Source organism: Pleurodeles waltl, chromosome 4_2 (assembly GCF_031143425.1).
Source record: "Pleurodeles waltl isolate 20211129_DDA chromosome 4_2, aPleWal1.hap1.20221129, whole genome shotgun sequence".
Taxonomy (NCBI): Eukaryota; Metazoa; Chordata; class Amphibia; order Caudata; family Salamandridae; genus Pleurodeles; species Pleurodeles waltl.
This window is the reverse complement of record NC_090443.1, coordinates 1,035,965,651-1,035,988,251: the sequence shown is the minus strand read 5'-3', so window position 1 is coordinate 1,035,988,251 and position 22,601 is coordinate 1,035,965,651. Positions and strand designations below refer to the sequence as shown.

Here is a 22,601-nt window from a genome sequence, read left to right as displayed (position 1 = left end):
GTTTATTGTAGGTAAGCACACAGACAGATGAATAACATAGGTGAAATATTCTATTTTTGGTATATCCAGACATATGGCTAGTCTGTAATCACTGTATGTATCATTTGTTTGTTGTTGGTCGTTATAGAAAAGACACTATGCACAGTGGCGGTATATCATATGCTTATTACAGCCAGAAACATAAGTAGGTTCAACACAATGCACTATTTTATTGTATATTTGTTGTAGGTACGTACACAGACTGAATACAAAGTGGAATATCCATGCTTAGCATATCTATCCACATAAACAGGCTCTACACAACGCAATATTTTTATCTTGTGTCATGTGCTTACTATTACAGTCTGACGGAGCTGGAACTTGGAATCTGGTCTGGTTATGTTGTTGCACTGATTTTTGCTATGTGTTGATTTTTAAAACTAAGCAGGGTTTCTACCCCGTGTCTAATGTCATGATTTGGGTCGGGCTGACAGTTATCTACCAGCAACAGGCCATGGGTCAGGTCTGCGATACTGTGATAACTGTTTTACTCTTTTGAGAATTAGATTGAAATCAGTGAATACAGCACATAAAAACTCACAGGTGGAGGACCTTGCCTTCAACTTGGATACACAGAAAAATATGATGTACATTTACTGTTCATATTATAGTGATTATCCCTTTTTTGGGTCGGGCGCGCAATCGCTTTGACCTATTGTAAGTATGTGGGCTTTTAACCACGCCCACCGAACTCCCATCACTTTCACTCGTTCGTCGGCTTGCCTTTCAAAAATCCTTTATTATCATTGGCAAATGCTTTACGTTTGTCGCTCCTTGGGGCGGTTTTGTTACTGCCTTGCAGACTGCCCTGTTGCATGGATAATTGCATGATTGCCGATATGTTTGACTGTGAAAGAACTTCTTTTTCTCTTTGTGTCTCTCCTTCGCGCTCATGGCAGCCATTGAGCTTTGAATCGGCTCGCTTATGTCAACTGTTTTACTTTTCATTTTCAATTTAAGTGGCAAGAAAAGTCCAGTTAGGAATTTACAATGCTAATAGCTCTAATTCGAGCAAATGTGAGACCCATTGCATTGCAAGTGCTTGTTATCATCTGAGTAGTTCAGATGCCCTACTGTGACTAAGGAATATCTGCATCCGAGGCTAGGTTACTTGCCATCGTATGTCTGGCATAATGAAGATCATATGTTATGAAACAGTACACAGACACTGCTGACGTGCATCCCTTGAAATACATAAGACAGCATCTAGCTGTTTGTGGGCGCCGACGTGATCTTGAAAATCCATCTTCTCACATTAAAAGCAACACATTCTAATTCATAATCAAACACTTATTATGCCTATGGATCGCACTATAATAACTGTCAGGTGTTATACTTCAAGAAAATATTTTTGTGTAGAAGAATGCTTAATCAATTATACGAAATAAAGGATTTTATTAAAAAATTATACCTGACAACTGTTGTAAAGTGTGTACATACTGTTTTTTTTCTTTCAAACCTAAGTTGTTTCTTTATTGGTGTTGTCTTTAATGTTAAAAGCCACATTTCTGAGATGGGTTCTGTCAGCTGCCACACATCTAAAAAAAAACAAATTTGTAGCAGCAAATTTCTTTCTGATGGCTGGTCAGCAGCTTGAGAGTTGTATTGAGAACCGACAGATGCCCGAACAACAATTACAAATTACAGGACAACATAATTCGAGAAATTCAAATCAAAATTATTGTCCTTATTAAAAAACAAAAATATGCATTAAAAGTCTCAGCAAAATAAAATATAAAACCATTTAAATCCTAATTATATACCTGGTGCCTGCCTGCATCTCTGACTAGAGGAAGCTTGTGTGAACAGGATTGGAACTTTTGACCCTGAAATGTTGATGAAATAAAAAAGTGCTTTCACATATGGTTGTATGTATTTTGCATCTACAGCACTTGTGAGACCATTTATTTTTTGGGGAGCTGGGGGGTAATAGGGAATTCCTCGAATTTGAACATGGCTCAGGTATTTAAGCCACGCCCGGCCTCACCCCCATCTTGGGCATAGCTTAGGTATTTAAGCCACGCCCACGCTCACCCGCCATCTTGGGCATGGCTAAAGTATCTAAGCCACGCCCAGGCTCTCCCATCTTGGGCGTGGCTCAGGTATTTAAGCCACGGCCAGACCACCTCTCTCTTGTAATCCAGTCTCCGGAGACTGGAGCCTCTGGTGCTGGTGCCCGCATCTGATCTTCCGGAGCACCTGTGGCGTGTGCGCAGCGCCCAGCAGCGAACAGCCGACGTCACTGGCCTGGAAAAGAAGAATATTAAAAGCAAACAACATTTAAGAGCAAGATCAAGCCTGAAGGTAAGATGCGGTGACGGAGTAAAATAGTCACCTTTATTGTCCTGTTAGGAAGCTGTGAAAGTGAAGACAAACTCAGGAAACACTTTCAGCGTACTGCAGAAAAAAGCAACGGGTGTGGGAAAAGCAATGTTTGGTGAATTCTGCAAAACGAGGAGACGTTACTAATGTATCACGTTTCTGTTGATGTATCATCGTGAAAGACACTTATGATTTATTTTCTCGAAGTGAAGAACTAGAAACTCTATGCAGAAAATGACAGTAAACAAGTAAAGATTTAGGAACACTTGTTTTCAATAAGATACATTTAAGTGCCAAGGAGAGTAACACGTCCTAGTTAGTACCTGTTGAAACATTTATATTTTGCACTTCAGCAACTCTATTTGCTTTCAGTGGTAGCAATCCCGGGATGACTGCATGTCTTGTCAAATGTATTTATATATTTTACTCAACATCTTAACACAATTTCTATATAAAACAATAGTTTTTAATGTGAATAATGACACATAACTATATTTTCTTTTCTATAGTGGTAAGACCCGAAGCCCTGACCTGGTTCTTCTCCTGAGGGCGCAATACGCATCCTCAGCCATGTCCTACCCCTTAGTTATTGTCATTAAAAAATGATGCCTCCTCGAGGCAGGCGTAAAGATGGAGAATAGACTTATTTTATCCAAACCATTCAAGCTTTGCATGTCTGTTCACCACTGTGTACCCATACAATGTGGTGAAGTGCTAACCTTTGTCAAATAGAATTTTGTGCTTCCCTTCATGGAAACACCTTGAACTGTGGTGCAAAAGTGGGTGCATGGCGGTGAAGATTGCGATGGTGATGGCCATGGGGCCCCCCTCCTGAGCCCCCTGCACCCATGCTCTGCCAACATTTTCATGGCGGTGGTATCGCCATGAAACCGCTTGCGGATAAGGACTGCTGCCACCTCCAGACCTCTGGGATCCTGCCGGAGCTTGAGGTTCCCTGGCGGCCTGACCGCCAGGGTTGTAATGTGGCGGTCGGACCGTCACATTGGCGGCAGTCCGACTGCCACCCACAAGCCAATAATGCCTACCAGTATGATTGACGTGACTTCTACACCTTATAGTCCTCATTGTGTCAAGTAGCATTTCCTATGCATTGTCTCTGGGTAATGTTTGTAATGTAAAGCGCTCTGACAGTCTACATTAGGATGAGTAGCACTATAAAGTAAATAAACGTTAGGGGCTAAGGAGAGATTAGGGCCACCATTGGAGGGTGTCTGTGAATAAGGAGGTCACAGGGGAAGAGAGCCAAGGCAGATTGCCGTCCAGGCACCACCAACGCTATACCCGGCCATGCAGCTTTGGAGCAATAACGACCAAATGAGGGCTTGTAAAGCACTATGTACCGCACTATGTACCGCATTGTGAAACGGGAAACGTAAAAATGCCCATGATCCGTAGAGGTTATCATTCAAGCTTACACTCGAGCCGGATCTTCATCTGCACACAACACTGAATAAAGCCCAAAATACAGAGTATTGTGTGAGACGTCTTTCCAGTACTACACATTTCAATAGATGGAAAAACTATTTGTTGCACGTAACAGTGGCACACAGTGTTCCTGTAATATTCTCATGAGATATAATGACGCTTCCAAAAATGAACTGCGCCAGCGCTTATTGTGTAGTGTCTGACCACATGTATCTCTGTGTTTTTGAGTATCTTAGTCACGGCTGACTTTTCTCACCAAGATGTATAAAGCAAAGTTGTACAGGTGCAGCCTCAATCGTCTTAAAACCACCTTTAGACTAATACAAAATGAGTACCATAAACTTAAGAAATCCTAAACGATAAATGCAGTTTTTATCACATATGTATAACAAGTCTCTTTGAAAATAATGAGATATTTCAAACAGGGGTAAACGCCGTCTTTTTTTATCCAGTCACATGAAATGTTAATAAATCTAAAAGAACAACACTCAAAGTAAAACACGTGGTTCACAACAGGACGTTCTGTATCACCATCTTACAGCAACTTTAAGGGAAAAACATCTTGTTTTTAAACTTTTAATAAATGTGTTAATACAAATAAGAAAGGACAGGTTTATGCAAAAGACCATGGATCAGCAGCCTTTACTCACAGCATTGTGGGTATCTTGTGCTTTGGTTCTGTTTACACTGATCTCTCTCCCACACTCACTACCCTCACAGGCATGGCTGTTTCGATACACACTGCCTCACATCCAGGAGCCTGTCTACGTCCTGAGGACGTGCCCATAATGTACAGTGTTCTTTAGCGTGGATGAACTGTAAACAAACACTGGCAAAGCCAATAGTTGTAGCAATAATGTGCCAAAAGAGGCATGCACAAGTGTGCATTTGTGCGTGCTTGCTGTTTTTGAATGCATTAACAGATTAAAGCCACACCAATTGGCCTTGTCGGCGCCCCCTTCCAATGATCGTTAGAGGAGATATTGCTAGTGCTGTTGTGCTGTCATTGATTGCTTTGAACCCATTTATTTAGACTACCAAGCCTTTACCATCTGTAAGGGGAATGTTGTTTGACACCTTCTCAGTTTTGTTAGATATTAATGTGCGATCTGACATGCTATTGCGGATAAAGCAGAGTGTGACCAGGTGCAGATTTTGCGACTGAGCATGATAATTTTATTTTGTAAGTGAGCAACTTATGGTATGTTTTTCTTATTCTCTTCCATCTTCTGTATTGGCAGTGTCGCAATCACACAGTCCACTTATTTCAGGACTGGCCCTACGCAATAACACACTGGGTAGTGTTGCAGTCACACAGGACACTTACGGGGCACACAGGCCACCAGCAGGAGTCTACTAAAGCTTCACCTGAACCCACCACAAGGGCACCCAAACCCAGGGGCCTGAAATATTCCACAATGAAAGCACTGCATGACCTGGCAGTACTGCGATCCCTCGTTGCGTTGCTTCACAGGTTTCTTTCGGACAGACCACACAACGCAGGCTCAATTACAGCAGTCTCTTCCACGATCTGCTCCTCCTGGGTGTTAGTGCTTCCCTCACCCACAGGCAGGATGTCTCAGCACCCAAGAGAGTCAGTAACTCCTTCTTTAGATCGGACTCCAGGCGATGTTAGTGACGACTGTTAGTGTGATGGCAACCCTCAGCTGCTTTTTAGTCCCCGTCTACTCTGCAGCATACCCCCTCCTTGCTAGAAGAGATCACAACAACAGGCAGTGATGGAAATGTCTTATTGCTAAGAAGTCCCCTTCAAATGACTCCTTTCCCAATCAACAGATACTGCAGGTCTCATCATGTACCCGCTGCCATCCACCAAATAGAAGCTGCAATCTCAGTCAGTTTCAGTCCAATGCATTAGGAAAGAGCATCAAAAAAGAGCAAAAAAGTGGTGACAATGCTCCTACCCCTGCACACACTTAATTAACTGATAGTAACAGAGTTAGGTATACATACAGAAGGACCAGTATGTCCCTGAATCAAATGGTGCAGGTGCAGTCCTGGTACAGAATCAGCCTGTCACCGTGCGTGAAGACAATATCCGATCTAGGGAGCCTGATCAGAAGAACAATGTTTCCTGAGGTACCAATGCTCACTGACAAAGTTAGTCCAATAGCCACATAAGTATGCTTCATCAATATGTTGAGTTTTATTCTTCCGATGAGTATGGGCGAGTATGACAACATTCTTACAACGCAGCAGACAACATGTGTTTCATCTCCTGGACGTTTTTAAGGCTGCAAACAGCGTACAGACAAAATAGCCATGTCATACTTGTCATCGCTGAGTACAAATAACACCCAGATAATCCTGGCAAAATACCCTAGTCCCAACTGAGTAAACCATGTAAGTCACGTTCCAACCCCTGTCCAGACAACACTAGGTGGGCAACTTCTAAAACCAACCTTTCTGTGCATTTCAAGAGTGCTAGATCTCCGAGAGCCCACGGATAAAAGAAAAAACAAACCAAAGGAGAGAGCACCGAAGTATGTGCGCATGCCCGTGCACCAACACACTGAGCGAAATACAAAGAAGATCAATGTGGATCAGAGGAGAATAAGGCAGAGGTCACAGGGCACAGCGTGATGACATATAATGTGCCCGTCACAATGGTTAAGACATACTGCTGCCCGTCCATTGGGGCCGAGGGGCCACGCCGCCCCTACCCTTTGTCCCTCAACAAGAGTGTCTGTCAGGCTGAGCAAATGGCAGCCTGACAGACACTCTCCATTTTCAGATCAGACAGCCAGGAGCAGAACATGCGCGATTTGCGCAGACTTCTGGCTGCCTGAGTGGAACTGCCTGGGCTGAAGAGGTCACAGCTCCTATGGGCGTGACCTCCATAGCTCAGCAAAGGTGCCTCCAGGCCCTCCAACCTGGGTGCTTCAGGTTTAAGCCCTGAAGCGTCCAGGGCGAGTGTCAATCAGTGACACCTCATCAGAAAGTGGGGTGGGGTCAGCAGTCTCACTGAACGTATCCCACCCAGTCCCAACCCTCCTGGGACCTCAGAGGCAGAGCTGAAGGTAAGTGTGTGTGTTTTTTAAAATGAATGTTTGGTGTGTGCGTGTATGTTTGCAGTTTTTGATAATGAGGGTTGTGAATGGATGTGTGTGTGAATGAATGAATGAGTATGTGAGTGTGTATGTGTGTCCCTCCCCCTCCCCCCTAAATTTACCAGCTGCCACTGGTTAAGACATTAGACAATGTAACTGAAAATATCAAAGGTGTGTATCATAATGAGCAGGTAAATACTAATCGTGTAGAAGCTGTATTAAAAAACAGAAGTCTTTCCCCAGTGGTGCCCGTAGGCTATGTAATGGGGTAAAGAAAGCCTATGGAAAGTAAAACGAGTAAGAAAAGAACTTTAATAGGACTACGAGGAACAGCTGCTACACGACAATAGTTACAAAACGGCTCTTACCTTATAGTGAAAGGTGGTCATGTTAGGAGAGCTCTGCTTGTATATCGAAATAAATTGTGTAACAAAGACACAAGTGCCTACATGGGAGGTGCCCTAGACGAAAGAAACATGTCAGCTTAAGGCATCTATTGTTACAATTTATGGTCGTGGTGCAGGATTGTAAAATGTGGCGAGGCCTTGATAAGCCTAAAAATAAAAGTTTAAAAAGCCTACGTTATTCCAAACAATGAGCAGACTGGCAAGATGAGTCCCAAATCAAGTCAAGAACCTCTTACCATAATCACGCGTTTGACTATCGTCCAGTAATAGCCAGCAAAACGCTGAAAACAGTGCTGCACTGCATCACTTTAGAAATGCAGGGATGTGCCGCATTTACTAAAATGTGGCACACCCCTGTGTTTCCCCTAGCGCTGGTGGTAAACCTGTAGTGCAAGGGTGTTTGCGTTGAGGGGATTGATTGTTTATGTGCAGGAAGGTGATCCTTCCTGCACATACACAATCTACAATAGCGATTTGGCACTCCTACATGTGCTGCAGAATGCATCTCACATAGAAGTAGCAAATCATCATTTTTCAGTGAATGTTTATGTGCGGGAAGGGACATATTCCTGCACATAAACATTCATTCATGGCTTTTTGCTCTTTCAATGTGTGTTGCAGAATGCAGCACACATGGAAAAAGCAAAAACAAGGAGGAGAAGAAGTATTCCTTCTCGTAGTGCCATGCTAACGATACCCCTGGCGTTGTGTTAGTTTTTGGCGCTGTCAAGAGATTTACACTTTCTTGGAATTCTGGGGCGGCGTCAAAAGCAATGGGTTTTGCGGTGGGACACCCACACTAACACCCATTGCATGCCCCTCTGCCGCAGAAAACTGCATCGGTGGGGCCCATAATTACAAGGAGGTGTGGCGCCACAGAAAGTGGCTTAGCGCCGCCTTCTAGAAATGGCACACCACACAGCGCCACCGGAGTGTCATAAATGTGATGCTTTGGTGGTGCTAGGGCCTTATAAATCTGGCTCTATATTTTGTTGCACATTTTCGGGTCCTATATTTACAAGAAAACAATAAAAGTATCTGCATTACCTGGAAAGACTTTGCAATATTCACCATTTATATAGTTTGTTTAACATAGTGGTGATATTAAAGGAACTGAATAATTAGTATCAGTGAGAACTATACAATGTCGATAATTGTATATAACAGATATAAGGAAAAAAGAGATCTTAAAACTACATCAGAACCAGTGAGCATGTGTTCACAAAAACAAAACGTAGTTTTCTTGTCAAGAAAGAGAGTAAGGTTATGTCAAAGGGTAAAAAGGGTGAAATAACATTGATTAAGTCTTGTTTATGGTCCAATTCTAGAAATGTGAGGATTCCACTAAAACACAGAGCGTATGAGGCATAGAGGAAGTCTGAATGTATAACATGTCTGTGGGAAGTGATAGATGGTTAGTTATAGGAATGAGATGTACACAATATTGAATCGTTTCATTTTGCAACAATTGCGACCAGTAGACATTAGTGCCCAGCTAAGTAAAGAGTCAGTGGCGATAGTGAGTGCCTCGGTTTTCTCTCTAACACTATTCCCCTTTCCTTTGGTCTTCTGCTAATCATCAAATTGCTATTGTGTATGCTTGGCTGTGGATGTGGAGAAGTGTGGATGTTTAGGATCCAGTTGGATCCAGACAACAATGTAAGTGCTTCCTGACACAATGCCATCACATGCTAACAGCCTCCTACACGCACAAGGCTGGATTGCTTCACACTGCTAGCACAGATTACTTCCGCACTATAGTACCTCGTACCCCAGGCAGTAGGAAACCACTGAAGAACTTGAATCACCTTTGGGATCGTAGGTGATTCCTGCTCTCTTCCCGGGATCTGTGTAAGGGCTGGAAACATTCAAATAATCTAGTGGGTGTGTAGAGGCCACTAAATGATGCTGACCATGTGCGATTGGCAAAGCGAGGACCATCAGGAGGGAGGTATTTGTGGATTCTTGAAAGCCTCAAGAGAGGTCCTGAACAAAGGATGTCCTCGGGTTCGTGAGGCAGAGGATATAAAGCAAACAAGAACTTAGGGGTGACTTAGAGTTCAGTGGATGGGTTACTCCATCATAAATATGACGGGTATCGTGTCCTCCGTAATACAGGTGTCTTTGTATATAATGCACTTGTAATACAGGGGATGGAATATCCAACACGTTTGTGACTAATAAACCATCTGACAAATTCTAAATCAGGCCCTAAGTTCTGGGGATACTGAGGCTATGGCTTGAAATCTGATATGAGTGCACATTATGGAGTAATGCCGGTGTTGTCCATTCAGCAGCTGTTTGTCCCTTTGGTATTATTTACTTTCCTATTCACCACAAAGTAGGGAACAGCCTGAGATCATGTGAAAAGGAGTGACCTCCTTAGATATTTGTGCCTGCGGGTGTGCTCTCATTGGCCCCCAAGAATGGGTAAAGAAGGGTTACCTGAGAAGAGGGAGACATAAGTGAGGATGCAGACAGCTGTTTGCTCCAGCTGAGTTCAGGAAGCTCGCTTGCAGACTCCCACTACCTCCAACGTACACATTGACCAGCCCAAGAAACTGCATGAGTGACTGCTGGGTGATACTCAACTCTAAGGAGCATCCTACACTGAGAGATGGAGGAAATTCAGGATACATCCAGGAGAATAAAGGCAAGTGCACAGGACCTCTAAAAACTGAAGGAATAGTCTCACCTAGCAGAGCACCCACCTTCAATAGCTCAATCCTGTTGTCGGCCCAGGGAGTACCAAAGAAGAGAGTGAGCGAATAGTCCGACAGCCTCATCCTCCAGTTTAGTCTCACTGAGTTAGTGTGTGAAGGATGGTGGCGACTGAATGAATGAGCAAAAGACATGCTGCCACAAGCACGAGTGAGAGTGACTGAACGAGCATATGCTTAGTCCAATAGCAGTGAATGGGTGAGTAAAGAAACAGATGCTTGACCAAGTGCATGAGTGAACAAGTGAGTGAACAAGCATGTGCTTATGAGTATGAGTGTGAGGGAGTGCTTGCTTGAACGTGAGGGACAGACTGAGTGAAAAAACATGAGCTTGAGCGAATATATGAGTGAGTTACAAGCATGTGCTTCACAGCATGAGTAAATGAGTGAGTGAAAAAACGGGTACATGAAAGAGTATGAGTGAACGAATGTGCTTGAGTGGCTACGAGTGAATGAGTGAACAAGTGTCCTTGATTGAATATGAGTGAATAAATGAGTTAATGAACGCATGCTGGACTTAGTACACCCTGCGTGAAGAACTAGGCCATCATTAACTTCATACATGCAAAATCTGGTGCCCAGGGTAGGGTGCTATGGGCTTCAGTTCTTTTTTTGTTTGTACAGGGATTCATTCCTTTTTTGCCACTCGCGGTCTACTGGCCTGCCAGAATGGATCTGGTAGAAATCCCCTAGTAAGGGTGTTACCAAAATCGACCACAGGGACTTTCTTTGCTAGAAATGAGCTGCAGGATTCCAGGAGCTGTGTTTGCTGGAAGACACCAGACTTATCGCCCAAATGTACTATGTTTTAGTGAGGGTGCTCGTTAGACACTAAGGCCCAAAAGCTCATGGGGACACAAAGTGACACAAACTGCATTGGTGATCAACATTCACTTGGCACATAGCGTCAAATGTCCAGTAATTTATGCAAACTGGGTGTAACTGGAAGGAAATATCAGACACCGCTAGAATTCTGAGAATGGCCAGAAGAGCTATAGCTCCCCATGGGAGCAAAACTTTGCATTGCGTGGTATCTGAACTCCAAATGAAAGCATGTGCAAACACCTGACGAAGGAAAAAGCAACAAAATGACGCATATTACACAAGTAATGCATGAGCCAATGCATGTAAATGTTTGCACAGAAGCATGTGCCTTGAGACATTGCTTAAACGTAGGGGTGTCCCACAAGATCCTGGTTCTGGCAGCTATTTTTGCTATCCACAAACTCTTAGTTAATAGTAAGTTTACGACTGTGGAGACCCCACATTTGGGGCAGAAAACCCTGCACATAAAAAGATAGGGTAAGCCTATCTTTTAATGTGCTAAATTATTCGCCTCGACTGCGGAGTATCCGCAGTCATAAACGTACTGTTTACCTAGAGTTTGTGAATAGCAGACACATTGAAAACTTACACAAAAGACTAAGGGGGTCATTCTGACCCTGGCGGCCGGTGGCCGCCAGGGCCACCGACCACGGGAGCACCGCCAACAGGCTGGCGGTGCTCCCACGAGCATTCTGACCGCAGCGGTTCAGCTGCGGTCAGAAGCGGCAAGTCGGCGGGCTCCCGCTGACTTACCGCTGCTCGGGGGAATCCTTCATGGCGGCGGAGCGCGCTCCGCCGCCATGAGGATTCTGACAGCCCCTACCGCCATCCTGTTCATGGCGGGAAACCCGCCATGAACAGGATGGCGGTAGGGGGTGCCGCGGGGCCCCCGTAAGAGGGCCCCGCAAAGTATTTCAGTGTCTGCCTTGCAGACACTGAAATACGCGACGGGTGCAACTGCACCCGTCGCACCCCTGCAACTACGCCGGCTCAATTCTGAGCCGGCGTCCTCGTTGCAGGGGCATTTCCTCTGGGCCGGCCCAGAGGAAATGTCTGAATGGCCGCCGCGGTCTTTTGACCGCGGTGCGGTCATTTGGCGGCGGTACTATGGCGGACGGCCTCCGCCGTCCGCCATAGTCAGAATCACCCCCTAAGTTTACCTTTGTGAATTAGGCCCTAGATGTTGAGAGTAAAAGGTTGGAAAAACACAAAGGTAGGATATGAAACAGATCACAGTGACATGGTGATCTATACTAACAGAATTTAGCCCTCATTACAACCTTGCCGCCCGCTAAGGTTGAACCGCCGGCGGTCGCCAATGCAGGGTCTATTATGAGATCCTCGCTGGGCGACAACACAGGAGCCAGCTCCAAATGGAGCCAGCGGTGTTGCGGCTGTGCGACGGGTGCAGTTGCACCAGTCGTGCTTTTCACTGTCTGCTATACAGACAGTGAAAAGCTGCATGGGGCGGTGGCAGGGGGCCCCGCGACTCCCGGTTCAAACCGCCATGAAAAGGCTGGCGGGAGGGGGACTGGTAATCAAAGACCGCCAGTTTTGTAATTACCCCCTTTATTCCTTACAAAGCAACCCTTCTTTCAAATTTTAGGGTTATGACAGATTGAGAAAAAGTAAGGATCTAAACCCATGACTTACAATTTGCATGCAGATCCTTGATGCCCATTAACAGATCACTCTGCTATATTAGGAATGCAACCTATGAACTGGAAGTAATATAATGATCTAGTCTCAAAAGCAGTAGCCCACTTACCTATCTTCATAAAATACAAATCTGTGATCTGCATGTCGCACAACGCTCTTTGCAGCAGGCACATTAACCTTATCTGCTAGTTTATGCATGTCGCACAACGCTCTTTGCAGCATGCACATTAACCTTATCTGCTAATTTATGAGTCAAAACCGTGACTGGACACAACACAGAACTCTGCCAGACTCGTGTCAATCACTAGAGTTATGTTACTGCTATTATAAATATCTCAGTACTGTTGGGAACAGAAAGATCTGTGCAGCAGGTGTCTTAACCCTGTAAGATATTTTTAAAAATGTAGCTTTTTTGTGGTACACTAGAACAGATTTACTGTCAAATATGTCCTTGCTGCCAATTTAAGTTCTTTGCAGCAGATTTGTTTTCCTCAAAATAAATGTATATGTTGACTGTTAGGCTCTGCTTTTCAAGCTCTGCCACACATGACCACCCCATTTCCTCTGCCACATCTTGAACTCCAATGTCTGGGTTCCTAGAGTAATTGTTTCCCAATTCCAGCAGTGTGAGCAGCATGTCACTGCAATTACAGCACCCTTGTCGCACCACTGCCCTAATGCCTCAACCCGCATCCTGTTAATCTGATGCCGCCATGGTGTTTAAAAGATGAGTGCTGTGGTTACCAAAAGCAATGAAATGTATTTTATGGACACGCCAAAGATGAAAAGCTCAGTTGTCCCTACTGCATTTCCAAACTGCAAATGCGTATTCAGTCAATCATAGATTTTGTAAAGCACGGCATGCCACCCAGGAGTTACCCATGCGCTCTGGAATGTTGCTGTGCATCAGTGGCTACTCCTCAAACAGCCATGCCTTGAGCTTTTTCCTGAAGTCAAGGAAGGTGTGTGAGGTGCAAAGGGGGGGGCGAGGGGGCGGTTGTTCCAGGTCTTGGCAGAGAGGTAGGAGAAGGAGCGTCCTCCGCTGCAGCTGCATCAGTCTCTCGGGACATGCGCTAGGGTGAGAGTTGTTGAACAAAACTCCTTGGTTGGCTGGTGGAAGGAGAGTCTGCGGTTGATTTGCCTGGGTCCGATGTTGTGGAGGGCTTTGTATGCCATGGTGAGAGCCTTGACTTTGCCCCACTTGTGCATCGGCAGCCAGTGTAGACCTCTGAGGTGGGGGGTGGTGTAGGTCTTTTTGGGGAGGTATAGGACGAGTCTCGCTGCTGTGTTCTAAATTGTCTGGAGGGGGAGGAGGAGCTGTGCTGGGAGACCAATGTAGAGGGCGTTTCCATACTCTAGTCTGCTGGTGATGATGGCTTAGATACCCTTCTTTCTGGTTTCGATTTGAATCCATTTGAAAATCTCCGGTAACATGCAAAGGTTATGGAGCTGGAGGAGGCCACTGCATTTATCTGCTATTTGAAGATGGGTTTGCTGTTGATGATGATGCTGCACATCTTCACACTCCGTTTCAGAAGTTAATATTGGCGTGCAGTCTTATCCTCCATTGGTGTCAGAACCTTTGACCATTAAAAACGAATATTGTCAATATGCTTGTTATTCATTGCTGACTGTTTATTGTAAGATGAAGTGGTGTGAAATCCAGACTTTATATATTTCCCAGTTTAGAGTGAGCCAGATGCGCTGCAGGGGGTGCGCAGTGAATTTTGCACTGGGTCAAAAAGCTGGTGGGGGTCGGAAAGATGGAGGGGTTGGGCAGAGCAGTGCAGGAGCCAAAGTATTGTTCACACTTTAAAACCGGTAAATAGTATTTAATTATACATTAGTTGAAAGATTAAACCCCTACCTGGGAGGGGTTTTATTCTTACCTGTGCACCAGAGCATAGACTCCTACATGCCAATAGACAGTCGGATTGGGACCGAAAATAGGCCTGGACACCAAAAAAAAAAAAACAGAGGCCCACGTTTGAAGCATTGCACTGATAGTATCAGGTGGCTAATTTTGGGAGAGTGTTACTTTAAGTAAAACCTTTTATAGCTTCTAGAGTCAGTAACATAGGGCATGAAACTCCATTAACTCACTGCTGTTTCATAGCACTGTAACAGATGTGAAAGGATGGGAATATGCAGACACAGGTAGGTTACTTATGTTTATTTAAAATCAGCGCATAATAACGACCGACCAGACACAGGGAAAAGCAATACCTGCCAGAGTAACGTTTCTCCTTGCCCTCTGTTTTCAGATCGTTGTTACCTATATTCTGAGAACAATATGCGGTTCTTAGAACAATTTAAAACTCAACACATCTTTCTCCCATATAATTTTAACACAACAAAGTTATGACACATCATAAATAGAACAACATTTTGAATGTTTTTTAATTTTGCTCTTAGTTGCATACTACATAATCCTGAAACTTTGTGGGGGGGGGGCCTCCTTATACATAATGACCTAACCATACAATCACCATGGACTGCAACACCAACACTATCCTCCATCTTACATACATTGCTGCCATCTTGCTGTGGTGATAGTCTCTCTTTGTTCCACCACTTATTATCCCCCAACATAACAACTTGATCCTTAACTTTCACAACTTTCTTAGGTTGTGAAAATCTGGATTGACCTTTCACTCTAAAACCAGGGAGTTGACACCTGACCCAATCACCTGGTTTGATGGATGAAGCATGAACCCTTTCTGGTTTTGTAATGTCAGTATACTTCCTTTAGGGTGTCTTATGTTTCACTATTACAGTCTCCAGATTCCTTTTCTTCATGGTACCTTCCGTCCATGAGCTAACTGCCGTTGAGGAGCGTGAAGGGAGACACTCCTGTAGTGGCATTGGGAGTGGTGCAAATGGCCCATAACAACTTCTTTATTTTCTTTTCCCAATCCAAACCATTGGCAATTGACAGTTAAATATTTTCTTTAATAGCTTTATTACACCTCTCAACCAAACCATTACTGCAAGGGTGATCTAAAGATGTTTTGGGTATGTCTTACACCCCATTGAGACAGAAATACCCCAAATTCAGAATATGTAAACTGAACACCAATGTCCATTACTACTTCCTCAGGTGTACCTTCTCTCATGAACACAGTCTGCAGAAACCCAATAACTTCAGAAGTCTCTGCTGACCACAAAAATTCAAGCTTGGGCCATTGTGAAAAGTAGTTTATTAGTACTATTCCATACTTGCATCTCTCCTTCACCAAATTGAGTGGTCCAATTATATCAATACACAATTTGCTCCATGTCCTGTCCGGAATAGGAACTGCCTCCACAGGACTAGGTACAGTGATTTGGGAGGTGTCACTAATGGCATATGCCACACATCCTCTCACAAAATGCTCCACTGCCCTGTCCAATCCAGGCAACCAATATCAGTCCCTGATCCTTTTTTTTTCATGGCTCTCATTCCTATATGTCCTTCATGTGCAAGTTCAAGAATTTTTCCACGTACACCATCAGGTACAACCAAAACATCACCTCTCAGGAGTACCCATCCACCACATTCAATTCCGAAAAAAAACATGCCTATAAGCATCAGGATGCACAAAAGATTTGCCTTTGGGCCACTCCTTACAGACATGGTTCCTGACTTCCAACAAATTGAGATCTCCTGTCATTGCAGCCGTCCACTCAACCTCCTTAATGCCTGGTATTGGTAATAAAGATGCATGTAGCACTCACCACACACTTGTGTCTCTTGATGCATAAAAATATGTGTAATTATCACCTAGTTTAATAGGTACTCTTTTTCTCACCATGGGAATAATGAAAGATAAGCAAGCCTGGATTTGAGCATGTCACCAGCAAGTTACACCCAGGTCTCCTCTTTTGGGGCACAAACCACCCAGCTATCTTCACTGAGATTAGAAACAGCAATCTAAGTTTGCACACGATCATTGCACACTGCAGAGTTATCACAGTGTCCAGTCAAGGCTCTGCTTGTGTTTTCGTTTCTAGATGCACCACATTCACCCTCATACTTACTGTTGTGCACATACTCACTCTTATTACCACTCATGCATGCAGAGCCGGCCTTTGCACTGATGGTACCCCAGACAAAAGGAATGGTGCCACCCTAGCTCATGATGGAGAATAAAATGAGGCAGCAGGGCGACCCTTTTGTGGTCACCGGTCAGTCCTTCGCTGATTACGTCAGAGCCTTGAGTGAGGGCCTGGTCTCTGAACACAAACATCTCCACTCTTCCCTGACTCATCTGAACCATCCACAGTTTGATTAGACCTTGTTAGATGCTGGGGGTTGTTGGTGCTTGGCAGCAGGAAGGGATGAAAGGGAGATGGAAAGGAGTTGATGGGGTGTTCAAAATGACATCTGCAGCATAAAAATGTTTAAAAGCAGTACACATGTCAAATATGAACACTAGAGCTAAGTGAGAGGAATGCTGCTGTTTGCTTGACCTTAATGTTCACAGGTTTGTGCACCTTTCTGGAGGTTGTATACCTTGGGATGTGGGTCCAGCTTGTCCATACCAAAAGGTGGCTCTGTTCACACTCCTGATCTTTGTCATCTAGTCCTGCTCCAATGTCTGCAGTTTCCTCAAAATCCAAACATCTCTGTTAAGGGCAGATGGGCAGGTCTTCTTATGTCCTTGACATATTTTCTGTACCGCACACCGCTCGTCCTCCTCAATCTGATTTACAGACCATCCCTGCAAATGTGTGCATTGCCCCGTGATATACCTTGAAAACCTTCCAGCTCCAAGCGGCCCTAATGACACCCAGGAAACATACTTTTTCCAAAACATATTCTTTAGAGTGGGATTAGAGTAATCCCTTGCTTATAATGGGATATGTTTGTTGTCTATTTGAGCAGTCTGCACTTGATCAGATGGCTTTCCTCCCTATTCTTGTGTTAGTTGTGCCCAGGAGAATTTCGGTGTAGCCGTGTTGTGACTGGCTGAGTTGGCTCTTTCAACCACCGCTTTGAAGGGACTCTTAAATTTATCATCCCTCACGCCATGCTTTTTTTCCTGCTTGTTCATTTCTGTCTCACAGTGTTCTGATTGAATGATGAATTGTATCTTTTCCCTTTCTGCCTTAAGGCTACACTTATTTTTTGCCTTTATGACTCAGCACACCGTGCTCCTTGCTTTCTTCCCTGCTTGTTCCTTTCTCCCTGTTGCACACGATTTAAGTTACACCCTACAGAAGAGGCCCAAACAGGCACAAAAATATTCTGGGGTCCCTTGGGGTTCAGATCAGAGGGCACCTAGTCTGGCAACCCAGGCTGAACTGTTCCTCTTGAAGCAGTACAGTTACTGATTTGGATATGGCTGGTTCCTGCTTGAGGTAAAATATTGGGCACCTGTGTCATGATAAATGTATTCGCAGACCTGACAGCTTGTAAAATATTTTCAGTATATGAGGACAGGGGTGGCATCTTAGTGCAGAGCACAGCCTGAGCCACTTTAAATTCACAGTCTTCTTCCTCCAACAACAAAAAAACAAAAACAAAGCTTCGGAGGCTGCCGCCGATGTCCTGGGCGAGTGTTACACCCTGTATGGAACATCAGCTGTACAGAACCTCCAAACAATTACCTGCGAGCCTGCTTTCTGCTGGGGTTTCCAGCTAATTATGATCATACCTGTTTCTCACCAAGTGACCGTGTGTAGACAGCCTAAAGCATGTGACAGACAATGCCATGTGAGTTGGATGGTCTTAGTTCATACAGAATTGACAATAAAACAAAGCATTTATTTATATATCCAATATGACCTTTGTTCTGGATCACCCCTACTTTTTGCTCGATTTAGTGCTGGTGTACTGGCTCTGAACACTGAGACGCTGGCATCCGGCACCCACTCTGTGTGCTCTGACCCCTAAAGTATATTTGCAATTGGATAATACCTGATTGGCATATTTAGCTTAGCTATACGTTCAAAGTATATGGTACTCTGTGTACTCAGGGCCTGTAAGTTAAATGTTACTAGTGAACAGCAGCACTGCAGTGACAAAGTGAAAAGATGATTCTAGGGCAGGCACTGTAGCCTAGTTTGGCAGTTTGAAAACTGCAAATTCAATCTGGCAACACAACCACTATAAAACACACAAAGGACCAAACAAGGGGTATTTAAAGACCCAACTGTAACCTCCAAAAAGCACAGAAGACACAAATGGACGGGGAGCGTCTATCTCAAAACAACTCCAGTAGTAAAAGTAACTAGAGGTCTCACCCACCATTAGATGGCATGCTTCATCATCGGGTTCCTTCTGTCACCACTGACAAATGTGTTGGTGAAGTGGGCTGCAACTCTCTTAATTAAAACAGGAGAGGAGCCACTTAGCCTGCTATTGCAGAGGTTACACCAATGTGAACTGGTTGGAGTTGGTACTGCAAAAGTAAGAGAATCGTGAATAAAGTGATTTAAAAATGGATCTTAGTAGACCAAAAACTAAATTTTAACACATGTCCCCCAAGAGCCATACTAAAAACAAAACCAAGGGGAATATAATTCTACCCCAAGTGTGATCAAAAAGGTCAACATGTTTCTGCCACTTACAATTACCCTATTATGAGATTTATGGCATTCTTCAGGACCACCTTATTGATAAATATCAATAGGTCAGGAAACTGTAAAAACAAATGCAAAAAGAAAGCAGTACAAATGCTAAGCCATAGCCAGTATGGCTATTGGCATCATTCTCAGCATCTGCTTTCATGAGGTAAACTAGCTTCATCTCGCCAGCTTAGAACCGAAGTTGACAAGGCTTAATATGGTTTCCTGCCACTCAGATTGTCATGTCCAAATAACCACTATGCCAGGCCTAACATTGTGAAGGTGCTGGCCAGGGGGTCCGTGCACTGCCTATGCCAAGTGCATGGGCAGTGCAAGGCCCCCCGTTCCTCCCGGCACCTGTTCTCTGCCAGCCTTTTCATGGCAGTGCTACTGCCATGATACCCTGGTGGAGAACAAGGTCGTAATCCCAAGGGCAGCGCTGCCCTGGCAGATTATGACCTCTGCCACCGACAGACCGCTGGGATCCACTAGCCTGGTGGAGCTGGTGGTCCGATCACCAGAGTTCTAATGTGGCGGTCAGACCACCGCATGGGCAGCGGTCCAGACCTTCACTGCAAGTGTGGCGGTCTATAGGCTGTTACACTCATAATGAGTGTGGCAGTCTATAGACCGTCACACTCATAATGAGGCCCACAGTGTTCAACTATACATAATGGAAACATTGCCCAACACCACCAGTGGGTAGTTCAAAAACATATTTGAGAAAGGTTGCATATTTTTCGTCTCACAGACCTTTAAAACTAGGTTCTTATTGTTATAATCCCATTGGGAAGAAAAACATGCTGAACCAAACTAAATTGATTTATTCTGACTCATTTCTCTTTCAGTTGACCCTACAGGGCTATGAGGTTTGGAAATAAAATATTGATTTGAAATCAATTTGGGGAACGTGCCATTGGCAAGTCCAGGGCATTGATGCTTTACTTAGAGCATGTCTAATACCTAGACATATAGGGGGTCATTACAACCCTGGCGGACGGTGTTAAAGCGGCGGTAAGACCGCAAACAGGCCGGCGGACAAAAAAAGGGAATTATGACCCTGGCGGAAACCGCCAACAAAGACAGCCACTTTAACACACCGCCCGCCACAGCGGTACAGACAAGCAGCACGGCGGTCACCGCCAACAGACAGGCGGGAGACAATGTACCGCCCATAGTATCAGAACACACCAATCCGCCACCTTTTCCGGGGCGGATTCACCGCGGATAAAAACACAGCGGAAACAGCTTTTGCTATGGGAAAACGCTCACCTTCTACACATCCCACGAGGAACGACGACTCTATGGAGCCGAAACTCCAAATACTACCTGCCCTTGTCTTTCTGCTCCTCTACGACCAACAGCGACGTAGGCGCCGAAGATACCGGTGAGTACTGCACCTACGACACGGGGAGGGGGAAGGCAAAAGTTAGGGGGACACCCACCAAACACCCCCACCCTCGCATATCACAACATACATACCAATGCAGTCAAAAATATCACATGAACAACCCACAATCCCCCTGGAAGAATGCAAAGACAAAGCGAATTGCGGTCAAACATTGTAATGTGCCAATATACATGTCATACAAAAATATACTGATATATATCTCGAAATCTGTCATAATTATATATACAATACAAGAAGTAGTGCAGATATGTACACAACAATCTCCGTGCACCAACAGTCCAAAAATGCATGGGCGAGGCCCACAATAGATACCTGACCAAAATCCGAGAGAACACTGCCGGGGCATCAGATAGAAACACTACAGGCACCTCAGGGGGAAGGGAAGGGGGGGCACCTCAGTCACATGAATGCAAAGCCAGATCCACGACGGGGCTCCATGCCCATTGATGTATCCTGGGAGTGCAAAGCCACAGTCTCTCAAGTCTCTACAGTGGGTGGGTTGCCCACTGTGCCATCCTGGGGAGTGCAAAGCCACAGTCTCTCAAGTCTCTACAGTGGGTGGGTTGCCCACTGTGCCATCCTGGGGAGTGCAAAGCCACAGTCTCTCAAGTAGATGCAGTTCTCTACTGGTACTGGGTGGGACTGGTGCCCAGACTGGATGAGTCTCCCCGTGAAAGTTCCTGTCCTGTCACTGTCCCAGCTGCACATGGGATAAGGATGCCTGATGTGGCGGCCTATTCATACCTACACGGTCTTTGCTATGTTCAGTGGTGCTTTGACATGGCGGTCTTTGCCCTGTTCAGCGGTGCCTTGCCATGGCGGTTCAGGACTGTTCAGCGGTGCTTTGCCATGGCGGTTCAGGACTGTTCAGCGGTGCTTTGCCATGGCGGTCTTTGCCCTGTTCAGCGGTGCTTTGCCATGGCGGTCTTTGCTATGTTCAGCGGTGTTTTGCCATGGCGATCTTTGCCCTGTTCAGCGGTGCTTTGCCATGGCGGTCTTTGCCCTGTTCAGCGGTGCTTTGCCATGGCGGTCTTTGCCCTGTTCAGTGGTGCTTTGCCATGGCGGTCTTTGCCCTGTTCAGCGGTGCTTTGCCATGGCGGTTCAGGACTGTTCAGCGGTGCTTTGCCATGGTGGTTCAGGACTGTTCAGCGGTGCTTTGCCATGGCGGTCTTTGCCATGTTCAGCAGTGCTTTGCCATGGCGGTCTTTGCCCTGTTCAGCGGTGCTTTGCCATGGCGGTCTTTGCCCTGTTCAGCGGTGCTTTGCCATGGCGGTCTTTGCCCTGTTCAGCGGTGCTTTGCCATGGCGGTTCAGGACTGTTCAGCTGGGCTTTGCCATGGCGGTTCAGGACTGTTCAGCGGTGCTTTGACATGGCGGTTCTGATACTGACATTGGTGTGTGGCATGACGATCTCCACACTGGACATTGGTGTGTGGCATGACGATCTCCACACTGGACATTGGTGTGTGGCATGACGTTCCATCATTGCCCAGCAGGGCTGTGGCATCCTGGCCCCTACTGGACTGTGACTCCGGCGGTAGTCTCCTGACCAGTAACAATACTTGGGCCCTCCTGGGCTGTGACTCTGGCGGTGGTCTCCTGACCAGTAACGATACTTGGGCCCTCCTGGGCTGTGACTCTGGCGGTGGTCTCCTGACCAGTAACGATACTTGGGCCCTCCTGGGCTGTGACTCTGGCGGTGGTCTCCTGACCAGTAACGACGGTGCTGGCGGTTGTGTCTGGACCGCCGGAAATGATGGCGCACTTCTCCGCCGTGACACTCACAACAGGCTGGGGAGACTTCCTCGGGACCTTCCCCACCTTCTTTTGAGCTACAGATGACTCACCAATCGCCTTCGATCCCATTTCAGTTGTAGTCCCACCAGGAGTCTTGACACAGTCCCGTCGTCCACTCTCCAATTTCAGAGCCTTTACAGGGGGTGGGCTGACAGTGCCTTGGCTCCGGGTCCTACTGCCTGCCCTGGTGGACGGTGCACTCCAAAAACCTGGAACACACACCACTGGTACTGGAGGCTTTTTGGCTGAGGCGCTACGACGGGACTGATGAATTAGAAGGGGGGGGGGGGGTGGGGGCAAAAAGGTCAATTTGACATAGGGACAGTTTCTGACGGACACTGGGATGGGTAGTT

At 45.5% G+C, this 22,601-nt stretch overlaps 1 protein-coding gene across 1 annotated transcript in view; it reads left to right on the top strand.

Annotated features, from left to right (window-relative positions):
* The first annotated feature begins 2,192 nt into the window (after positions 1-2,192).
* Positions 2,193-22,601, top strand: part of LOC138293661 (aldehyde dehydrogenase family 3 member B1-like) — a 346,834-nt gene continuing 326,425 nt past the window's right edge. The window contains exon 1 of the mRNA XM_069232958.1: positions 2,193-2,343. The gene's annotated coding sequence lies outside the window, so the exon portion shown is untranslated. The remainder of the gene's footprint in view (positions 2,344-22,601) is intronic.